This window comes from Carassius gibelio, chromosome B3, assembly GCF_023724105.1.
Source record: "Carassius gibelio isolate Cgi1373 ecotype wild population from Czech Republic chromosome B3, carGib1.2-hapl.c, whole genome shotgun sequence".
In the NCBI taxonomy this organism is placed as follows: Eukaryota; Metazoa; Chordata; class Actinopteri; order Cypriniformes; family Cyprinidae; genus Carassius; species Carassius gibelio.
The window spans coordinates 47,112,516-47,134,489 of NC_068398.1; the positions used below are offsets into that span (position 1 = coordinate 47,112,516).

General features: G+C 40.7%; 1 long non-coding RNA gene across 4 annotated transcripts in view; it reads right to left on the minus strand.

The window, feature by feature from the left end:
- Window positions 1–3,490: 3,490 nt before the first annotated feature.
- The window catches only part of LOC127952328 (uncharacterized), a 68,874-nt gene continuing 50,390 nt past the window's right edge, over window positions 3,491–21,974 (minus strand). For all 4 annotated transcript variants that reach the window (XR_008152905.1, XR_008152904.1, XR_008152902.1 and 1 more), the window contains 2 exons: window positions 18,935–18,989; window positions 3,491–4,018 (listed from right to left, as the gene is read on the minus strand). This is a non-coding gene — a long non-coding RNA (uncharacterized LOC127952328). The remainder of the gene's footprint in view (window positions 4,019–18,934; window positions 18,990–21,974) is intronic.

The following is a 21,974-nucleotide window of genomic DNA, read 5'->3' on the forward strand; positions in this document are numbered from 1 at the left end:
TTAGTGAAGCATGCCATCTATACTGTCTTTCATTTGATCATTATCCCAAAGTAATCCCAGACAGGGTGATCAGGACGCCGAAGCAAAACGGATTATATTTACCAAATAAATAAATGACTTCAGTCAAACTGAACAGCGGTTTCACGTCAGTACCACGTACTTTAGCCAGACCTGTAATGACTGTGGCCCCGGACCACATCTGTTTTATGAAGAATAAGTGCACAGTGACGAAGCAAGAGATTTCTATTAAAGGTCAGTAGATTGAGGGACTGCTTTGGAAAGTTTTCTCATGCTCAGCGGTGTGGTTCATATTCCTGTACACCCACACACCCTCCACCAGCCAGCAGTAACCGATACATGTGCGGCCCATCCAAACTGGCAGGCCTCCGCCCGCAGCGGCCCAGCCCAACGCCCGCAGACCTGCGCTGCCAAACGCCCAGAGCCACACAGCGACACCGAGATCAGTGCTCTCCTGACAAGCAAGAAGTCTTGGCTAACGACTGCCCTGGGCGTTAGTAATGAGTCCACTTAATAAGCCTATTAAAAGGAATAAATCACAGGAGCATACACATGTGAAAAGAGTACTGGCTGAACATCCGTCACAGTGGCACCAGGAGATGTGTCCAAGGTGTCTCGCGTCCTCGGTTCAGGTATCAGATGAAAGATGGGAAAGTGCTAATGAATGGTGGAATGTCTTCAACAGCTTGTCTCTAGGCATATCTGTGAGGTCACAGGAATATTGTACAGTCATGAAATAAAGCTTCAACTGGCGCTGGGGCCGTTCAAGTGGCTGAGGAGTAATTGTGGACTTTTTTTCTCTTCTGCTGTCATTCTTTGGGAGGCGGGAGCGTTTTGAGGAAATGGTTTGGATGGAGCTTAAAGCGTGCTGTGCGAGCGTTCACATGAAGCGGGGTTTGGCACCGGGCCCCGTTTAAGCTTCAGCCTCAAATTATTCTCATTAACGGCTTCTCCAAGGGGAAATGGCCATTTGTATGTGTGTGATTCGTGTACCTACGAGGCTGTTGGGGTTTGGCTCCACCAATGAGAAAAATACATTTCATTGCACAAGGTCAGAGGTCCCCTGCTGGAAAACCCACGGATAGGTTTTGGCCAACAGAGCCTTCGAAGGCCTGGAAGGCTATTGCAGAAGAAAAAATGGGAATTTAGACATTGACGTCACATGCTTCTGACAGCAAGACAAACAGCTCATAATCAAGGTCTCCTTATGCAACCGGTGTAAAGTGATTAACCAGCAACCTTTATCACACTGAATCAGTTTCAACTGCTCCCTCACGTCACTTCAAATCCGTGGAGCAGGCTGAAACTCATGTTGTTGTCCGCGGAAAAGCTCAAATCCCATATCCCATGCTGGTACACTGTAATCAATCATAAAAACACATGTGAAAACCCATAATGTTTGGCATCTAGTCGTGCCCTATTTGAACCCAAGTAGAATCTGTGAATTGGAGAACTACAGAAGGGAAGATTTCAGTCTGTTCCACACAAAGCTTTCATAAACTGCTTTTGTGTAACTTTAATGGTACTTTTAATGGTAAGTGATTTTGTTCTTTTTGCAGATTGGCAGCTGTGGTCACCGTACGGAAAAGAGCGAAAGGAAGTCATGCAGATTTTGAATGATGGGGTCAGTACATGCTGACAGCTCTTTCAAATTTGGACGAAGTGTTCCTTTAAATGGCAAGACAGGAAAAAATAGATCTTGCCGAAAAGAGAGCTGCAGTTGAGCGAGGGCTGGAGATTTACGGGTGTGACTTAGGGATTTAATTCCTGTCATGCGATTGGACGGAGTCATGAGGAAACAAAGAAACACAGGGAGGGGTGCTGGAGAACTGAGAAAATCCCCTTTGGCACAAGATTCTGTAATTAATCCAGGAAAAATTCATTGGGCTTCTCCCAACACACAGCTCCTTTAATCACTTCATATCCTCCAAGAGACACGCATCAACCCCCCGTCCACTGACCGACGGCCACTTCCATTTATTTATTTGCCTCCTCAGAAGTTGCACGCCACACATTCATGGCTGACTTGGATGCACCGTACAAACGTGTTCATGTGGATGGCCCATGTGAAAGTTCCTGCAGCAGCAGGGGTGTAGGGGTGTCGGATGTGCCCTCCCTCACTGTTTCCCAGGACTGTTTACCACAAAACGCCGCCATCTCTGCCCGCACTCATTAACACCAGCCAAACAGGCCGATGCCAAATCCTGCCCACCGTAACCCTGACGATCCAGCATCCAGCAGAGGAGGAGGGGGGGCATGATGTCATTGTGGGGCACGCTGGGGGCCAATCAAAGCCTGAGAAAATTATGTCAACCTTTGTTGAGTTTGTCCATTCAACGCTATAGAAGTGCAGTGAATTGAGATTGGCGGAGAGGTCATTTTCTCTGCGTGTGAGAAAGAAAGAGAAAAAAGAAAGGCGCGCGAGAAGGGGAAAGCATTGTGGTCATGCTAATGGTGCTGAGCGGAGATAGCGAGCGCCATAAAGATGTCATGAAATTTAATTGCCAAAACATCAGCGTGGCCATTGTGCGCAAACCCACGGCAGGAACTTTTACTGGCTATGCAGGAAGACTTTGATGAACTTTGCGGAGGTGAAAATGGCGAAATGCTTCTGTATGTGCGCTCTTCAACAAATACAACCCACAAATAATAGTCCTTGCCCTGTGGCACCCCGCTGGCCTCGTAACTTCAGCAGACGGGTGTTATTGAGCCCCGCTTCTGGCCGACGTTGAACGACACTTGAAAAGGAAATTATCATGGAGGGAATCCATAAGATTTGACTGGATACACAATATGCAATCCATCTCTGTCTGGCACATACGCAAAAACACCGCAAAGCTGGATCTCACAAAGAAAGGCCACGATGAATCATTTAAGAAGGCTACATTATCATTTTTACATCCTTTTCGATGAGCTTTATTGTTTTTTTTTCCTTCAAGTTTCAACAAGTTTTGACCCATAAACACATGGAAAATGAGACATTTATTCATGACGCAGTAATGTTGTTCCTTTGAAATACAGTCAAGTGCAATTCCTGACTGTCTTTCCTCAGAATTTTCGATCTGTGCAAAAATAAATTCCAGCCTAACAGGTAGTGAGTATTTCCGCCACATGACCAGGAAGAAAGGTCAGCAGTGAAATGATGTGCAGATACGACATGACTTGTTTAAGGTTAATGAAGCTCAATAAATCGGCAGTAGACAGCGGGTAAACAGGATGTCTGCCACACATATATTGATTGTAGTTAATCAATGTCAGATAAGACTAACATTACTAATTAGTCAATGTTTATCCTTTGTGAGCTGCTGTTTGCATGTAAAGATGTTGATAGTCTTGAGAACAGCATTCTGGGGGAATTTCCCACTGGGATGTTATTACAAATGTATAATAAATATAAAAACATTTGTGTTTACTTTTAATATTCTGTGTGTCACCACCAGTTTAGATTTCTTAACATCATGACATGATAGACTTTGCTTCAATCCACCTTTTTATTTAAGCAAAAATTCAGGACAGTTTAAAAAAATAATATATCATTTATACACACCTGTATGTAAAAAAATATTTCTATATTAAAAGGTAGCAATATTGTACAAGAGGGTGCATTATATTGAGATATACTGTAGTCATTTACAACAAAGTGCCTCATATCTTTATAAAACAACATTGCTATATTATTTAAATACTGGCACAGTTTACATTACACAAATATTTATTAGATCTAGTCCCTGGCACATATAAACTTTAGTTAGTAGGGCATGTATGGGTGGAGTATACAGGAGTTTCAACATCATAACTACTCCATACGTGTATTGTGTATTTTAACTTGACAGTGGAACAGTGTACTGACAAACCAGAAGAAAACACATGACGTAAAGTAGAAAAGAGTCCGAGTAATCCAGTATCTGCAGTCAAAGCATGTCCACACAACTGAAATCCACCTATGATATCTCTGACCAATCCATGATGTGGAGAAACCAGCCGTCTGCTCAGACACTACCTGTGGAAACAAGCAAAAAACACATGGTCAGACTCCCTTAACACCAATACAGATGCAGTTTGAAGAGTCCCAGGGATTCAGGAAACATTCTACATCACAAATAAATAAAGAGAGAGAGAGAGAGAGAACTGAATCAAAGGTGAACATTGAGTGTAAACAATGAGAACTTTTTATATTCATTCGAGAAATGCTTCTAAATCCAAATTCTTTGACTCCACCTAGAAATATGTATTAGCTGGGGATAGAAAGCATCTCCTCTGTGTTATAAGTGCTATACTTTATAACAGAAATCTAGACATCAAAACAATTTAGAGTCAATGGGTTTGCCCGTATGTGAAAGAATGTACAAGATTTTTCAAGATTATGAGGTCAGATATTTAAAATAAATAAATACAGTTGGGTTATTGGAAACAGAGCTTGGGCGCATGTAAAATCCACAGACAAGAGGGAGGCATTGATATACAGGTACAATTTTACTGCTTTACACTGCCCACTATAGATGCTGCTTTATTTGCTCACATACGACTCTGATCTGTTTTTCAAATGACAGTGTGAGCAGCACAAATCTCATGGAATCAGATCTTTTCGATTCCGATTTGCATCACCTCCATATTTGGACTCTCCCGGTCCCGGACAATCAAAAATGGGCAAAAAGGCAGGAGCTGGTTGCTGAAGCCACGCCCACATAGCTCGACAGCGGTGACCGCAGCGGCACTCCACCTGTCACACTAGTGGCCACGCCCCTTAATTATGCAGAACTTTAAGGCTTAATTTAATTTAAATGGATGAGTTTAAAAAAAATCCCCTGTTTATATCATGCTTTTGCACAAACAGGTCAGTTCAGAACATTTAAAACACCAATGTAGGGCCCTATGAAAATCACAAATTCCATTACCAAATTCCATTCCAAATGACCAAATTTAATTTTCATGAAGTGACTCTCAGAGCAAGTTCACGTGTTCACTTCTTTACGTCGTAATATTCACCGACACTTTCTATATCGCAGTTCGATTTAAGTGTACTGACCTACTTTTGATTCATTCGTCCAAAACTTGGCAAATTCCGTGACATTCCGCGTTATACAGTATATTCCATTTTTATGACTGGATTCCGTCTGTGTTTGCCGCATCGTAAACACAACAATGTAACAATGCAAACAGCAACACAAAAAAACAGATCGGAGCAAAAATCAGGACTGAGCAGTAAGTGTGAAGGCATCCTCAGAGGAAGCTCTGATGTCAGCCGGCCGAGCATGAGGTGACTTCATCGCTTCTGTTTGAGGTGGCAACCCCAAACAAAAACACCTCCGCCATTACATCACTGTTGTTGCTCCACTGCTTGCGCTGCCATAGAGATGATGCGCGGTCTGTCTGTCTGTCTGCGCAGACCTGCGAGGAGTCACGTTCCCCCGCTGCCTGTCTGGGCCTCGCGCCCGAAGCTGTACCCGCATGGCAGAACCAGGCTCAAACCTGTCTGCCTGCCTGGGGCCAGGGCTAATCAGTCCATCAGATCCTCCGGCTGTCTCCTGGCAGTCTGCCCCGCGTCCACATACTTCACTCCACAGCTCACGGCCAGACCCTCAGTACATTCACAATCGAGCTCTCCATCAGGCCACACACACACACACACACACACACACACTCATCTGATATCGGTGTCTTCTGCCTTACGTAAATCAATGTGAAAGCTCTGCGTTACATCTAACCTCAGCGACTGACAACATGTCTGGCTCATGTTACACTCCGAGAAATCAAAAGACAACCCAATCTGTTTTTAGGGTCATTGGGCCGGTGGAATGCTGACATTATGTTCATGCATAATTATAACACAATGCACATAATATCAGATTCAAGGGCAGTTTTGAATTCTCACCTCTTCACTCGGTGGTGCATTTAATTCTATTGCGAACACACTATATTAAAAACGCTCGTCTGGTCTTGTCTGGACACGCAAGCTTCCCGTTTAACTGACTCCGGTTCCTCTCTGTGTTGTTGCACAACAGCTCAAGTTCAGCGTTTCCCACACATCTGTAGTACGAGGATCCTACGCTGCCTTATTACAGCACTGCTCTTCAGAAATAAGCATACACAGCCCGACAGTGTCAGAACTTGCAGACTCACATAATTCCACTGATATTGTTCCTGTAAAACATGCTCAAATTGTTCTGGGATGTTTTGATTCGTTGAAGACTGAATGAACTTTCCTGACCTACAGTCAAAATTAGGTCAGTACTCTTAAATCAAAATGTCATATAGAGTATGTCTGTGAATATTTAGCTTTGCACTCCTGTAACTTTCATAGCTGCATATTCACTTGTTATATTCAAAACCTGTAATACTACATAGCCATACATAAAGTGAGGCTCGAAAGTTTGGGAACCCCTTGCAGAATCTGTGAAAATGTGAATAATTTTTACAAAATAAGAGATCATACTAAATGCATGTTATTTTTTTATGTTCTTAATACTGTGTGCTGTTAGCTGATGATCCAAGACTGTCTAATAGCACACAGTATTAAGAACCAAGGGTTCACAAACTTTTGAATGTAAACATCTTTTATGTCCAAAATCTTACTCAGGACAGTACTACATAAAAAATAACATGCATTTAGTATGATCTCTCTTATTTTGTTAAAATTATTCACATTTTCACAGATTCTGCAAGGGGTGCCCAAACTTTCGATCCCCACTGTAAACACACTCAGTTGCCTGCTGTACAATGAAACTAACTTGACATATGTGTATAGAAAGAATTAATAAAAGATCCAGGGCTTCTCCACCCTGCTAAACATCAAAACACAAGCAGAACAGAGGCATATGGACGAGGGCCCGCTCCACAAAGGCTATGATTTCAATGATTTCATTTCATTTCTGATGGTCCAATAGTTCAAAATAAGGCTCTTGTGAAGAGACGCATAAACAAAAAGCTGCAGTGCGCAGAAAGCCAGAGTAAAAGCTCATGTTCAAACACATGGACACGTCAGATGCACTACAGGAGTAAATCAGATGTGATCCTGCTTCACACACACCTCACAAACTGGGTTTCCTACACCTCTTTCAGTCTCAGGCAGATTAATCACTCGCAGTTGCTGAATCACGTTATTAGAGCCGTTTGCTACGACAAGTACTGGGAACTGACTATGTGCTAAATATACTGCAGCACGCCTTGAGAAAATATCTTACAAATGCCAAACTAGATTAGAAAACGTACTTCAGAGGGCAAGACAATACTTTACAGTTTTGAGTGAATGCAAACTGTATCTTTACAATGTGACAAAATTATTATATACATTTACATCAGGAAAAAATATAGTATTCATTTCTTTTAACAAATTGAAAATACCCTATGACCATTAGTGGTGACTTTGGTAGGGACAAGCACTTACAAGAAAGCACACAAAAATCTAGTGAAATAATCTAATAGCAGGTTTAATTCTGAAAGCCAGCCATAAGCAACTGATTATTCAGATTCTGTGAGTAAACAGGATGTGATTTCCTGCCATATCTGATGTGGGGTTTTGTCCCAGAGCACCAGTTTAGAATATGAACGGATTGGATTCCGTCAGACTTTAATAAAAGTACATGATTTCAACCGCCAAACCGTCTGGCATCGTGTGACACGTCTCCTGATTTCCGACTCGCTCCTGATTTGATCTTGATTGGCGGTGGATGTTTGAAAGCGTCTTCTCTCCTGAGGCCGGTTAAACTCGATGTGGTGGAAGCGTGCTAATCACACACAGACAATGGAAACAAAACCACGGACCTGCGGGCCACTTCATTAAACCCGTTCTGATTAACAACCAACAGAGCCAGTGGCGCACACACGATAACATCAGCTTGATCTGAATCACCTACAATTTACTGAACTAAGAACTAACTCAAAGTCCATTTTTTACTCTACGTCGTTAAAAACAAAGCTTGCAGACGGTAAAGCACAGAGTTCCCGATACATTCTACTGAGTAACTGTGATTTAAGGTCAGGTTAAGTAAAGAGCGAAGTGTTCATTCCAGCAGCATCCGGGCACAAAGGCTCAGTAAAGGTCAGAGGGTCACAGAGACAGCTCTGAACAACAGGTGATATGGGAGCGGTCGTCTCTCTGATAAGACCCAATGACAGAGCGGCGGAAAGGAAAAGTGAGCCGGAGCCCTTCTGCCAGCCCTGTCCAACCTCAGCTGAAAGAAGTGACATCTAAGAGCTCTGTGAATACAGACACTGCTGAAGGCCTTTTTCTACCATTAAATAGTTACTACATGCTAAATACTTGGTTATGTACCCACTACTCGCGCTCGTGATTCTTTAGCTCCGCCCACACGTCACGCCTCCAACCGGTCGTGTTTTTCCGGGAAAAATCTGTACAGACTATCTTTCTCTTATGAATATAAAAACACCAAAGACTTTTTGGAGTTATGTAGGATGCAGTACTACTCTATAGGTACTCAAGATTAACAGGATATTGAGTGAAAACAAGCATTTCACCTTTAAAGATTTTACCTTTTATTTTTTATCAAGTGAGAGCAGAATTTATAGAGCCCGCCTGTGGTCTTATAATGTTCTAACCTGAAACTAAACATTTTTTAAAAATGTATCCCTGAAACATAAATAATATACTACTAGTCTGGCCACGCAGTTTGCTCTGGACCAGAAAAGGCAAAGCCAGTAGAGCCCTCTCATCTGGATTGTGTTTCCTGTTGGCTGGATGACGAACACCCCACTGGTAATCTCTTACATGCTTCTATCGTTTTCAGATGACTGTACGCTTGAACACAAACATTAAACATGGAAGCAAGAGAGCGACCTTTCAGACTGACAGACTACAGGAGGAGACAAGAGGACATGCCAAGTTCAAGCAAGTGGTCTGCAGAGATACGCGATTCTTTATCACACAATATTTCAGTTTCCCCGAAGCCAGCGCTTTCACAGTCATCGATATCCACCCATTAAAGGTTAAGATCAACCTTCGTATCTTGATCGTTTAAATGCATTCATAGATGTATTAGCTACAATAAAACTAATAAACTTAATAAAATGTGGGTCAGTTTCTCACTAGGGTTGCAAAAAGGTGTACAATCTCCAGCAAGTTTTGGAAACTTTGCATGTCCAGACAAGACCAGACGAGCGTTTTTAATATAGTGTGTACTAAATAGAATTAAATGCACCACCAAAGTTTCTGGAATATTCCAGGGATTTTGGGAAATTTAACGGAAATGTTCCACCCCTTTGCCGGCCTATTTCTCACACAAAGTTATTATATGTCTCCAAATTTCAATATCAAGGTCAGCACTGATAGCCTCATGGTTTGTGCATGGACACACAGGGCAACTTTGCTCGCAACGTCCTGAGTTCGAATCCTGTCTCTAGCTCCTCTGCAGATCCAGCTCACCTCTCTCTCCAATCTCGAATCTTTCTTGTCTACTCTCTACTCTCATGTCCCGATGAAGGCATAAAAAAGACCAAATTCATTTTAATATTGTTGACTTTCATGATACTTTCTATTTGCTTTCTGGACCCTGAAATATCATTTGCTTTCCTTTGGCAAAGAACAGCTTGAACATGCTGCTGATTTTCCCCTTTTGTGTTCAACAGTAAAAAATGGTTTAGAAGTGTTCCAGTTGTAGCCAAGATGTTGTCACTGAACTGTAAAAGACTGTATTATACAGGAAATATATTTCTGCCATACTTCAGATTGGGCCTTGGCGTGGTTACATAACATGGCCACAACCGTCTTCCTTCACATAGTTGTTGAAAACAAAAGGACATCTTGCACTGGACGCACAAGCCATGCCATGCTGTTTTACTGGGATTAGAAACAGCTTCTTCCATGGTGGGCTCCGATCCCACAAAACGCGAGCACATGGTTCCCATTGTGGTTTAAAGCAGACCAGGAGGGTTACGCTGCTGGTTCCTGGCCTCATGGTGTGAAGTGAATGCCTTCAGGTCCAGGGGAACACTGCTGATCCGAGCTGAGGTCCAGGGGAACGAGGTCAGGAGGGACAGCGGAGGCAGCAGACGTGCTCCTGTGTTGATGGAGTGGCCTGACACAAACAGTCGGTAGGCGAGGGGATATGAAACGGCGTTGAAATGCAGCGGATCTGGGTTTTCAGAGCCCACCTGACATTGCGGAGACACCAGAGAAGGGAATACCTTTGAAGAGGGTATTATGGAAATGGGAGAAAGTTAAAGATGACAGGAGGACTGCTGAAGGACAGCGGGATGGTGGGAAATGAGAGGACTGAGTGTGTGTAAACACTTGTAAAATGGTTGGCTGTTTTCTTTGACAAACACACACACACAGAAGCACAGCAGGTAAAGGGTTTAGTCACTCAGTCAGATGGTCCAGAGTTCTTCAGGACTGATTCTTGTGTTCTCGTGACAAAGAAGGCACAATGTTTGACTGCCCGTGTCATATGGCAGCAACAATTACAGGCAAGGTTTTAAAAGTTCACAGAGTGGGGTCTCCTATAAGGACATGCACAGTGAAGCATATCTAGTCCCATTCAGTAAACCAATTAAATTCCCCCAGAACCCCAGAGAGACCAACTGACTGTGCGATGCATTTACTGTCTAAGTGAGCTACACACATTTACAGACGAGAAATAAAAATGACACTTGGCATCTGTATGTATAAGTAGTGTAACTATTTCAATTACTTTGTTAAAGTAATATAACTGATTACAATGATTACTTTAAGATTATTTTTCTAAATCTCTCATGTTTTCAACTGTTAATCATTTTCAAACATGATATATGACAGGAAACACTGGCATCTAAACATGCCTTGAAAAAACTGTTAATCTTAAAAAAACAAGGCATATACATACACCCAAATAGAAAATAAAAACAGTTATTAAACAAGTCCGTTAATGAAACAACGGTTATAAAATGGTTAATGAAATTTGGAAATCAATAAATCTGTATGTGAAAATATTCATATGCACCCCCCTTTGTAATTAACATTTTCATACGTTAATTATGGTTAACCTCAAGCCCAAGTATTAGCCTAGACTTCAACACACAACTGGCCTGTTGACAAGAAGAGCATTTGATAAAATGAGTGAAAATCATCCCAGTTACTTAAGTTGGAGATGGTACCAAAGCCATATATTAAAGAGACCTCGGGGTGGGCATGTTTGACCACCCAGAACACGATAGCAACATGCTAACACTCAAAACACCCTAATAACTGCATAACAATGTCCTGGAAACCACATACAATGCCATAGTATTATGGAGGCAAGTGTTATGGGCAATTGCTATTTACATTTTCTCTAGGAAATTCCAAAATCTCTCATGTACCTTTCTCTTTTTCTTCTTGTGGAGATGTCTTAATTTACATTCTGAGATTAAAGGTCAAACAGGAGGCAGCCTTGTTCTGACCTTGTGTTTCCAGAAGTCAGATGGGTCACTTGACCCCCACCAGCACTCGGTTAAGTCTATTGACCATTTCCGTTCATTACCGCCCATTGCCCTTACTCTTTATCCCCTTTTTCACTGAGCGTGATGTCATGTTTTCCCTTTTTGCTTAGATAGGAGAGAGTAGGAGGCAATGGCTTTAATTAAATGCCTCCTGAAGGGCTTCTGCTATTTTCCATTCAAGAAGCGCTTACATAAAACTTGAGTCATTGAGTCCCAACACTCTTCCAACCACTGAACCGTGTGCTGAGAGGCTGGCCAAGCACCAGAAGCACCTCACGAGTGTCTTCGGTAGTCCTGCTAGCAATGCTGGATCAGCGGTTTTCTTTCGACATTCATACTGATGATTACTATATTCCTGTCTTCAAATCACACACCAACACTCTGCTTCTTCCAACGAGGGTCAGTCAAAAGAGATGATTTGGCTTTAGTCCCAGTAAGGACTTAATCTGACTAAATGTCACCCATAAACAAGTGATTCAAAGGTCTGGTCTAGGCGGTACGAGATCCCCCCCAGGCCAACAAGCAACTACATCAGTGTCTGCTTCTAATTTGCCCTGTTTATCATTGCGAATGGAGTCAGCCACTCTTTGTCCTTGTCAGAAAAATAAACATTGGCCACACTTAGAGCATATTGCTCCAAAACACTTCGCTTTCATAAACACTATTAGGCTTTATCCAGGTCTTGTCTACATGTCTGAGGACAGATCATAAAACCATGGAGTAGATATTTTGAATAAACACTGCGGGACGAATTCTAAACTTTAAGCAACTAAATCCTATGTTTTATTGACCAACCACTCGTAGACCAATTTAACCAAGCACTTTGTGAAGTCATTAGGACTTCTTTCGATAGAATAAGATAGGTTGATGAACATCAGCCAGTCACATGTATAATAGTGCTACTACTGCCAAAGGCAAGCTCTTAAGTCCAGTGTTTTTTAAAATGGATGTTTGTGTACATTTTTTTGTGAATATGGACAAGAGCATTATAATAGCACACATCCAGTCAACTTTAGACATTACTATAAGTTACTTTACAACTATGGCTGCATTTATACCGGCACAAAAAACAGATTTTCTGCTCTCATTTAATACAAATCTGAATTTTTTGCTCATGCGTTAACACAAAAATCAGCATGAGATCCAATTTGTTCGCATTCAATCTTTAATGGGATACATATCCGATATCTGGACATCTGACCTACATCTAAACAAACATATCCTATTCCCCTCTGAACTCTTGAGCCAACCCAATGCATTTTATGAGGCGGGAACAATATGTAAGAGATTACGTAACATTCGGGAGCTGGTTTTTAAAACCCTGTCCTGTGAATTTTGCATTAAGACACGTCAACTAATTCTCATTAGAATATTGGCAGACTGTTAGGTTTACGGTTAAGGTTAGCAGAATAAGTTGATGTATAGTTGCAAAGTTACGTATAGTTCGAAGAATGTCTAAAGGGGGCCATCAAAAAAAGGGTTATCTTCCTTCTTTTAGAATTTCGTATTCACATTTGGTATATTGAGCATTAAAATAATGCAATCAGCATGTACGAACAAACCACGCTAACAGCAGGTGCAAGTGATTGTTAGCGAAATTCCATGCTTAGTGTTTGGGCCTCTTCACCATTGGGTTTATAACAGGATGATGAAGTGTCCCAATGATCAAGTAATTAAAAGGGTGCATCTTCACAAAGCAACACAGATCAAAAGAAGACTTCTGCTCAACGTGGGATAACGCGATTTCTATAGAAAGAACAGTGCAGCAACATTCTTCTGAGACTTTGCTCATCAGGTGTCCCCATGTCCAGCAAAATGCTTGGACTGACAAGGCTTAAATGATGTCTCAAACAGCTGAGGGGGTCTGGATATGTGCGAGCGGGCAAGCCGAGGGCCCACTAAAGCTAATCCATCCTTTCTCTTCTACTGAGTTTTCCTAGGGTGTGTAAAAGCTGAGGCTGACACTTTTTCCTCTGGTTGCCCTTATGCCCGTCTTTGAGGAGGGACAATACCCGACCAGCTGAGCTTTGAGTGCAACTCGGTCCTGTGGAAGTCTAGGTGCAGACAAAAGCCACGTGTGGCGAGGCCGAGAAACTGGAGCCACTGGCCATGAGGAGCTGTTTTAATGCGAGCTGACTGTCTGTACCTCCTCCTCCTCCTATATGTCCTTCTTAATCCTCAACTTCATGAAAGCCCCACACGCCAGAGCCGACTGCCAAAACCTCAGCCAACCTTTGTAGGGAACAAAAAAGCAAAAGTTGCCGAGGTCGCAGCAGGCCTGGACCACCTGCTCGCAGAACTCAATTGCACTCGGCAACAGTGAAAGAAAGTAAGTTGCGGTCACTCTTATGATCTTGCCGTACAAAGGAACAAATTGCGTTCCTCTGGCCTGTCCTCCGCGGGTCAGGAATCAGGGTGAGAGCCTGTGATTGGCGCTCTCAGGAAGTCTATTTGTTTGGCGAGCATGCCTGTAGCCAGAGTTCCATTCATAGCTCCTTTCATCTCCTGCTTTTCTATTCTTCTGGTGTGCATTTGTTGAGGCACTTCTCTCCAAATTGAATGTTATTATTCCAAACAGTCCCGATGGTACGTCTTATCTTTTATTTATTGTTGAGTGGCAGAGGCCGGCGGGTGGGTGAGAGCATCTGCTGTCCTTCTGTAGCCTAGATTAAAGGGATGGCCCGAGTCGGAGAGCGACAAAGTGCTTCATCATCATCATCATCATCATCTTAATTGCAAGGCTTTTTAAAGTTCTGATCATTGCTAGCTTTAATCTACAGGCTCATGTAAACAAGGACCAATAGGAAGGCTCCTGGAGAACATATATGACCATTAGCAAGGGGCCCAGTCACAGACCAGCATTAGATGAATGTCGAGTCGGGTGTAAAGCATGTTACCTGATGTAAAAACTCGTCCATAATGAAGCATGCATGAGTAATGAGAGTCTGACTTTACAATGCTACATTCATCATGTGTCAGAGCGCTAGTGTAGATAGCTGGAAGCTAATTCATGCAGGTGTGACTGTGTGGTGGTTAAGCAGAACTGGACTATGATGCATGTGCTGGAGGATTACAGTCTCGCCGGCCCGGGACGACCACCCAACATGAGGCACACGGCAAGACACAAACATGTCTGCTCTACATTCACAAGCTCACATAAAAATAATACTGCACTTGTCCCATGTAAAATATAAACGCATATACACTTTACTTTTAACTAGTCACCCTGGTAGCACAAGTCAAGCTAAAAAATAATGGCTAAACCTTACTAAGAATAAAAACCAACAGAAATGTGGATTAAAAGGCATCCATTTCAATAGTGCAGTTTTGTAGATGGTGTGTCCGGTCACTAGATGTCAAGTAGCACCATTCAGCTGCTAATTCCTGATCTGCTCTCTCAAATCCTGTCAGCGGACTGAAAACCTAAATCATCTTTTAAATCCATTCTTTTTCTTTTAAAGCTTAAAGGGGTAGGTCAGCCAAAAATGAATGAACTCTTCTTATGTTGTTCCAAACCCATAAGACTTTTGTTCACCTTAGAACCACAATATAAGACATTTGTAACAAAACCGGACAGATTTCTGTTTTTCCACTAAGAAGTCCAGGCAACCAAAACTTTGATGCTTCAAAACATTCATAAAGCGATCGTAAAATAAATCCATACGAAGTTTTCATAATCACCTTTTTTTTATGATAAACAGGTTTCATTTAGGCTTTTATTCACATAAAAACTTTAATAAACACACATAAAAAGGCATCATTAAATATATTAACCCCTTACTAGTAACCCCCCTTTTTTGGCATGGAGACCGAAATTACATACCCAAAATAAAAAGGTTTCTGCTCATGATTCTTTCTGACTAGATACATAATCAACCTTTGTTCACAAAGCTGACACTTTAAAGTTTACTGTTCAGGAATCAGAATCACTCAGACTGTTATGATAATAGAGATATATAAGCTCAAACATAAAAACAAAAATAAAAATATTAAAAACATATGTTTTAAATGTATTTAAAAAAATGTTGATGTAGGAAATGAGTTTGAAAACACAGTGTAGCTAAGGCCACAAGTCTTCCAAGACTTCATAAAAAATTTCATAATCGAATCTGTAAAACTGTGAATTTTATGAAATATTTTCTAAGGCCATGTCATGTGTGTTTTTAGAGAAGGCTAATCAGATTGATTTATGGCCCTTGTCATCTCTGTAAGATCTCACATGTAAACTTTCCTGTGCTCTTTGTGTATGTATCACTGTTGAAAACTGCCCGAATCATGATTGTATTGTTCTCACCAAACGGTTCTTTCACACCTCCGCCAAGTATGACACATTATCCGCATTATTCTTTTATCATTATTCTTTTGTTTTTATTCCACCTTTATTAGCCTTGATTGTGGTTTTTCAGGCTTTACAAAGCAACAAAGCAGCGATCTCACTTCAGTCTCTCTTTGCATTTAGCCCTTATTTATCAAAAGTCTTACTATAAAAATACAACAAAACATTTTCTTACGACCTTACGTGAATTATTGAGACAAAAATGCATTATGAAGAAGAAAAGCACCTGCTATTAGTAGCATTGGTGCTAACGTTAGCATCAAGCTACATCTGACAATTTATGAAATTATTAGTACACTTTTACTCAAAACTCACTTTAAACCCCGATCGAGTGTTTATAATAACTTCCTTTAGCGATCAGGGGTGGAATTTGGTCGTTTACTGTTGTAAAAATATGTTATTTGTAGCCTTTTTCATCGCTGCACAAGTTAGCATTTCCGATGTACATTTTCGATTTTTTTTATAAAAACGCCCCAGATCTCAAGAAATTCTCATACCAAGCTTTACTATCGTAATCGCGGGTTTATTATTCGGATATTTTGTGTGTACAGAGGTGTTTCAGTGTTGTTTTGGCCAGATAACTACCAGGAAGTGTGCAGGAAGCATGTGACACGATGGGGCGGTGTCCAGATATGAAACTCTAAGATTGATGTTTGAAAGACCCAATCAGAGTCTGAGTCACACACCGCACGAGCTGTGACTACTGCACGCACACAGAGATCGCTGGGAGAGGCTGTTTATCATCTGATCGCGTAAATCCGTGGAAAATGAATAGAAATGACGATTCTGTCTGAAGAAATATGAAGTAAACAAGAGTAAATATATCCATATATCTCCGCAGATATGCATCTTTGGTCTGTAAATCCTTATTGACGCTGTTCAGTGAGTCTATGTGAACACAAATAAACCGCTCTTGACGTGACTGAATATGAGTGAGTTGTGAATTTCTATTCAAAATGTGGCATAATACGGATTTATTATTTTGCACTCCTGACATAAATCACTAAATATCTGTCACTGCAACAATGTTTTATCAAAATATTGGTCAAATATCGAAGCTTGAGTCTTTAAACTTTCCATTGATGCACAGTTTGTCCAGATGAAGTAAGACAGTGATGTTTAATGTGCTGTGAAAGTGAAACAATAATAAACTGGGGCCGTCAGCGATGTTTGCACGCAAAGGGGTTAAACAGTAGCTAAAATGTGCTGCTTGATATTTTGGTTTTGTGGACTTTCTGTGTAGGGACAGAAATCTCCAGGTTTCATTAAAAATATCCTTGTTTGGGTTTGAAGATGAACAAAAGTGATCGGTTTGGAACTACAGGAGGATGAGTGGATGATGACATAATTTGTTTGTTTGTTTCTTTTGGGGGGGGGGGTGAACTAATTAATATGACGGTTAATATGCAGGTGAATATCTTGCACAAAAAATATAAAACTGTTCAGAATAGCAAATAAAAAAAATTGTAAATAAAAAAAATGTTGTGCTATTGAGCTAGAAAGGATGATGCAGATTTGTTGAGATTGGAAGAATGGTGGAAATGAAATACAATCAATTATTATTTTCTTATACAACATACACCATTCACATTACCAAACATCTTGTCTTTGTTTTTGAGTGGCTGTGATATCAGTGCGACTCTATGAAAGTTGTGAGAGGTTGGCATGAGTTTTGAGGGAAAATGTTTTTATAATGTTTCCCATCCTGCTTCTTGAATTTGTTGTTTCTTTCAGAAATAAACATCAGTGCAATCACAGAGTCACAAATACTGTACCAATTCTAAGTAACTGTCAGATTTGTACTTTACTTATGAGTTTAGGACTATATTACAAAGAAGAAAATGTTGAAAAAGTGTGCGAATGCATAAAGCGCAGTATAATTTGAAATCCTGATTTTATAGTCCAAAGCATTCAATTCACACAGACTGACCATCACGCAGAGAACACGTGATCATGCTGGATACACACTTCACAATATCACACAGCTGGATTCCACTAAGTTTGCAAGGTTTGTGAAATTAAATGTTTATTAGTCATTTAAAGATTTGTTTAAATTATATAAATACATATTTGCTTGATGCTGACGACAAACCAGAAAGTATTATAATTGCCTTTCTATTACTAATGGGACTAATATAAAGATCCTGGTCTACACTGGCGTTTTCACTGCGTGCTACACAACCAAAACGTATGCAGGAACAACCATAGATATTATAGGTAGATTTCCTTATTAAGATGACAGATATCTCTGTGCTTGGAGCGGTTGTATAGCTATGGGGGAATCTACTTATACATATCTATGGGTACAATAATGAGCATGATGTAATTGTTTACCGGTCGTCAAGGTTAGGCTGAGGGAATGTGGGCGACCACGCCCTCCTTTTCAAAAGTTTCCCTTTTGGTCCGTTTACACTGAAATGCAACCTGAGTTTTCAAACCAAAACGGGGTCTGCAGCGTTTTTAAAAGTCTCAGTTTCAGAGGGTCGAAAAACACATGTGTAGTGTAAATGATAGGTGTCAACTAACAAAAGTTATGGTAAAAATGCAGGGCCTATGTCCATCAGTGAACCAAGTCTCCTGACATGGGCCCCAAGCTTTATTAAACTGGTAAGCTGAGCCTCTTAGAAGATTCTTTTCACAAATAGGAGGACATCACAAATCCATTGTAATTGTCAGATATCTAGCTGTTGTGACAGCGCCTGCTAACAGTTATCCTAGCACACAGTTTGAGACACAGATGAAAGGAGCTTTATCACAGTAATTAGCCTGTAGAAGTATTACATCACAGCGGTATGAACTTCATCAGGTAAACTTCAGACTTTACTATGATTACCCAATCATACTGTACCATCTCCCAACAACTGTCACCTGTCCTATTACCTTATTAATAAACTACTGTGAATCAGGCTATATGGTTAATGGTGTTCTGGTTTAAAAACGGCAGCTAAATGAAAACAGTAGTGGATTTTATGATCATGATCAGAACCACACTCCCACGGTTTACTGATCCCAAGAACCATTACAACCAAATGCCATGAGCATGGGTTGAGGGATCTCCAAGGAATCAACAAGAGCGGCTCTCTTCTGAGTTTGGAGGAGCACACGGTGTTCACACAGACCTGATGGAACAACACTATACGCTACAGAAACCAGATTTTAAAATCTCACCGTGAACATCTGTGTGAAGCATCACATCTGACATCCTGGAGTTCACCTCGCCCAGCTTCAAGGGAAAGAAGAAAGAGAAAAACACTGTTAGCACCTTGATTAACAACACTGAATCTATCTCTGAAGCACATTTAAATACTGAAATGAACTAAGTAGTGGTCAAACAGTGGACATTTTTATGACTAATAGCTAATATACCAACAAGTAATCAGGATAGTTGATCAATGACATCATATTTACATGCAATAATGGGCTAAAATGATTAGATAACAACTGAGAACAACACAAACCGTATACAGGATACAAAATAATGACTCATCATTTGGAAGATGTGAATACTTTGTAAAGTTACCAGACAGTGGCCGGTAAATTACAATGTTTTAAACTCCGTTGTAAAATTGATAGTGTGCCCCTCACCAATGTAGGCATTTCAAATCAAAGCATCTGAGAAGGCGATACAACCTCATACAACTTCAGATGACGTTTAAGCTACTGGAAAATGGACCATCAGAGGTTTAACTTGGATCTCTGTGCATGTGGTGACACGTACAATAAATGGATATTCCCAGATGGATACACTTCATTATTATAAAGCCTCATGTTATGTATGGGCAATAGGAGTGTGCTCACTTTCTCAACTGTTTGGATACTTGTGGTCTACAGCATATCTTTGGCTTAAGACTTCATTAGGGTTATGTAACACACCAGCACTGATCAGTATCAGCAACAGCTTTCCAAAAACTGTCCTGTCACACTCACTGTAATGGCATACTGACCACTGAAACCCATCCTAACAGACAACAAACAGCTGGCAAGCTCAGACTGAGAGAGATCAACTGTAGTCTGGACAGAATACAGGCGGGGTATCTTGCATCCAGTGTGTGTCATTCAGGGATTTGGGGAGTAACTCGCAGCTCAAGCCAGAGTCTATTTCTAGAAGATTTCCAAAAATAAAGTCCTGAGTTCCCAATCTGGCAGCAGAGAGCCAGCATGAAGTCAGCGGTGCCATCACGTCACTGCTGACGAAACACTGATCTCGTACAGAAGGTCAACAGACCTCCAGCGAGAACCGCTGCAAGTCATTCGATTGGCAAATCAAAGCCACGTCAACGCAAGACAGCAAAACCACCGAGAACAAGATGGTTCATTAGCACATGTTTATCAAGAGAGTTCAACCTAAAATCATGTTGCTCCAAACCTTTTTTTCCACAAAATGAGCAGTGATCAAGAGCTGCCAATTTACAGAAACATGACCACTGAGGTATTACGAAAGTAGTCCATAAGACGCACGCAGTGTTTTTTAACATCCTCTGAAGTCAAACCATAACTTTGTCTATGAAAGTATAAATATATAATTATAAATATCTGACAAAAAAAAAAAATATATGGCAGCGCAGCGCAAACATCCTGCTAAAAGTCACCTTTGTGTTCCACAAAAAAGTCTTGACTGTTACGGAAAGTTGCGCTGGGCTGCTCCTGTGTTTCTGTCGTTTCAGAAGCGCCACCTACTGGCAGAGAAAGAGTTTGTATTTTCATTCAGCTGGTCTCAAGTGTCTATGTCCAGTATGAAGGGCACTGCCACTGACATAAGAACAAGTGAACATCACTTCACAGGAAATGGAAAGAGAAATTTACCCACGAGCCATTGCGTATTATTCTCAGTTCTGCTTGAAGTGTGGCTAAAATAAACATGGTGAAAATGAGTCAATGCTCCAGTATTTTGCAGTTGTTTCAGGTATGCTTTGGAGGACACACAGCCTTAGGTGTTTTGCAATGACCAATTAGGATAGTTAAATTTTAATTTACATTGGTCATTTATGTTTATTTGTTTGTACAATTACTTTATAGCGCCATAGTCTTACTGTCTGTCAGCAACACCCTCATTTTACTTTCTCCTTATGGATATGAAGTCCATGGATCATAACTGAGAGCGATCTGTTATCAAACACTCGCTCTACGTCAGATGCTTATGGAGCAGACAGGACTGCTGCTCGACACCAATTAGTCACGCTGAGTGACATGAAAATGTTTTCTGGGAAATCGTACGTAGGTCGACAGGAAAGCTGCCAAAGAGCGACTGCACATTCAGGTGTGGTGAGTTGATGTAGCATGCTCGATATTTGATACGGACCAGAATGCCAAATGTGCTTACTGTGTGTCACTTCAAGCGAATGTGCTGATGTGCACACAACTGAATCTGCACTAGGGGTGTGCGATATAGATCACCTGCGATAACATTGTAATTGTTGTTTTAACGATGTGTGGTTTGACAGAGTATTTTGCAAAAACCATTCAAAACACATCTACAGCGCGCATGCATGCATTTCGTGAAGTCTAGTATAGTGCGTTTAGAGTACGCCATTCACTGCATGATTCAGTCTTTTTAAATACATTTTGAATGGTCACAAAATTCATATACAGCATTTCATATAGTTAACCAATTTCACACGTTGAGTGCAGTTTTTTCTTCAAAAATTACCATCATTACAAATGTGATATTGATTTTGTAGAACGGTTCAATTAACAAATTTTAGACACCATATTTCCTGTTTTTGCGCAATTTTGACAAGAAAAATAATTCATAGCCACAGCACTGTTTTGCGTCTCTGAGCGACATGACAGTGTTTCGTTCCTGAATAATTCAACTGTTTCAATTATTCATTAAATCGCAATGACTCACTAATTAACGGTGACTTGCTGCCACCTACTGGTAGTTTTAATTTCACATTTAAAGTGTCTTTTAATTATTTAAATAGTTTCAAATAACAGTATTCAATGTTTTCCGTTTAATTTGTCAAAACATTATTTTTACATTTGTACTGCAGGTTAAATGCATTCATGTCCTGCATTAAACAATGTGAAAACACATCTATAAGTCCCTTCAGATGCAGTGTCTATGTTTCCTCTGCATTGCAAAGATGAATTTTGTTGATAATGATTTCATTTGTTTGATAACATCACAAAAGTCTTATTATTCTAATTCACTGATTAAATTTAAGAATTTGGCTCAAAAGATAAGACACTTTTTAAAAATTGTCTT